Source organism: Gossypium raimondii, chromosome 6 (assembly GCF_025698545.1).
Source record: "Gossypium raimondii isolate GPD5lz chromosome 6, ASM2569854v1, whole genome shotgun sequence".
Taxonomy (NCBI): Eukaryota; Viridiplantae; Streptophyta; class Magnoliopsida; order Malvales; family Malvaceae; genus Gossypium; species Gossypium raimondii.
In genome coordinates, this window is record NC_068570.1 from 34700282 (window position 1) to 34703147 (window position 2866).

At 36.4% G+C, this 2866-nt stretch overlaps 1 non-coding gene across 1 annotated transcript; it reads right to left on the reverse strand.

Moving 5' to 3' along the window:
* Window positions 1–1696: 1696 nt before the first annotated feature.
* LOC128042154 (small nucleolar RNA R71) lies at window positions 1697–1803 on the reverse strand. The gene has a single exon (XR_008197360.1). It is a non-coding gene; the product is annotated as a small nucleolar RNA R71 (small nucleolar RNA).
* Between the last annotated feature and the right edge of the window lie 1063 nt (window positions 1804–2866).

Genomic DNA, 2866 nt, shown 5'->3' on the forward strand with positions numbered 1-2866 from the left:
CTGCATAAGGATTTTAGCAAATTAGCCTATTAAAGAGCCCTTGGTCGGTCACCTTGGAGAACCATCAGCAAAGGAGCAACGCAAAGAAGCGAAGGAGCCTCGTCAATCAGAATCTTGGGTGACAGACACTCTGAATTGGGTTTAATCTTTCTTTTCCTTAATTTAATTTAAATATGTTTGCTATGAGTTCTATGCTCTTGTTTACAACAATGATAGCTTAAATTTTATTTAAGCTAGGATGATTATTTTGATTAAATAATATTTATGTGATTCATGCTTATAATGTTTGTTCCTCAATCGACCATGTTTTCAATTAAAATCAAGTTTGTATTTCGTTCATACGTGATTGAAATGCACATGAATTAGCTGAGCGATCCTAACCAGACGACGATAATGGACGCATAATTGAAATGTGTATGCTTAATTTAGATCCTAACCCAATTAAATTGTAGGTTGTATAACAACCCTAACTAGGCTTTGTTATCTGCATAGCTTTTAGATTTGTGTGATTAAATTGTTTCAAACCTAACACGTCCCTGTTACCTCACACTAATGCTAAGAAGCCCTTAGTAAATAAGGATTAGTAAAATGAGTATTTACTAAGTAAAGGATTCCGAAAGGACCTAATTTGGTTTCCAAAACTCAAGAAAGATCGAGTTGCCATGGAATGTTTTTCTGAATATTATTAAGCATGATGATAATAAAGTAAGTTTAACTAAAGTAATTGTCCTAGTTTATTTATGTTATAATTGTTGCAAATTGTGTTTAATTTTACTAAAATCTATTTCATTCATATAGTCTGCATATTAGGATAATTTACATTAGGGATCATTGCATCTAGTTTATACCACTTCTCAACTATATTTTGTTTTTATTTTTTCAAATTCTTAATATAATTTTACAAATTAAGTGACTTAGCACAAATACAATCCCTGTGGAGAGGATAACTCAATACTTATTACTTGATAACGATTGTTTACACTTGCACAAACCCCAGCGTTACAAGTTTTTGGCGCCGTTGCCGGGGACTGTCAACTATTGCCATAGTCATTCTTTTCGTGAAATTATTTATTTTCAATTTGATTTATTTCTAACATTAATAACTTATTATTTTTAATTTTTTTGATTTTCTGTTCAGGTGTTTATGAGCATAGATCGAATTATCGATTTACTCCCTGCAGACCCTGAAATTGAGTAAACTTTTAGACAAAGAAGACGTGAACGAATAGCTCAAACACAAGTCAAGATGGACCTTGGAAATTAGAATCAAGACCAAGTTAATGAAGCTGATTATGTACGAAATCCCATCCTCATTTCTGATGATAGGGATCGATGCATCAGATAATATGGTGTGCCACGTTTTAGTGAGTTAAACCCAAGAATTAGAAGGCTAGATATTGAGGCAACCCAGTATGAATTGAAACCAGTGATGTTTCAAATGCTACAAACGGTAGGCCAATTTAGTGGTATGCCCACAGAAGATCCACATCTCCACCTTCGATTGTTTGTGGAGGTGGGTGATTCATTCAAGATAGCCTGTGTGACTGAAGACGTACTGAGGTTGAAGTTGTTTCCGTACTCATTGCGAGATCGAGCACAAGCATGGCTCAATTCATTGCCACCAAGTTCCATATCTACATGGAAAAAATTAGTAGAGAGATTTTTGGTTAACTATTTCCCACCTAGCAAACATGCTAAGTTGAGGAACGAGATCACAACTTTCCAGCAACTAGATGACGAGTCTTTGTGTGAGGCTTGGGAGCGATTCAAGGAGTTACTTTGTAAGTGTCCTCATCATGGGATTCTTCATTGTATCCAGTTGGAGACATTCTATAATGGTCTTAATGCACATAAAAGATTGACGGTAGATGCTTCTACGAATGGTGTAATTTTGTTTAAGTCTTATAATGAGGCTTATGAGATCATCGAGAGGATCGTAAGTAATAACTATCAATGACCAACAAATCGAACAGCTTCAGGAAGACAAGTAGCCAGAGTTCATGAAGTTGACTCTCTCACTTCGTTATCGGCTTAGGTATCATCTATTTCCTCTATGTTAAAACAGTTAACCGCTAATAGTACTAATAATTTTGCAGCTCAGCCACCCAGTCTGTTTGAAGTAGTTTCCTGTGTGTACTGTGGGGAAGGTTATTTTTTTGAGAATTGTCCATCAAATCCTGAGTCAGTGTATTATGTGGGGAACCAATATCAAAATAGGAGTGGACACGGACCCAGTCCAACTTCTACAATCCTTCATGGCGTAATCATCCTAACTTTTCTTGGAGCAACCAAGGAAATGGATCTAACAACAACTTATTGTAGTAGAGACCCAACCAATCTCAAGGGTTTAACCAGCAAGCTCCAAAACCACCTCAACCTGAGGCATCAAACAGTTTGGAGAACTTGTTGAAAGCGTACATGGCAAAGAATGACGCTTTGATCCAGAGCCAAGCAACAACACTGAAAAATTTAGAAAACTAAGTGGGGTAGTTAGCTATGAAGCTTCGTAATAGACCGCAAGGAACCTTACCGAGCAATACTGAGAATCTAAGGAATTTGGGTAAAGAACATATCAAGGTAATGGAATTGCAAAGTGGTAAGACTCTGGAACCCTGATTGATTGATGTCGAAGATGAGCATGTTGAAAAGGAAGAAAGTCAACCAGATGTTGAAGTTCCTACACCAAAAGAATCAAAATCTACAAAGTCTGACAAGGTAAACCCTGACCTAGTGAATTCAGATATTTTAAAATCTTTTTCGGATGCAAATTTATCTACTCAAAAAAGTTGTTCGGTTCAACCGAAAGTTCCATCACCTCCATATCCGCAAAGATTGCAGCAACACAAGCAAAAACATGAGGTGCAAT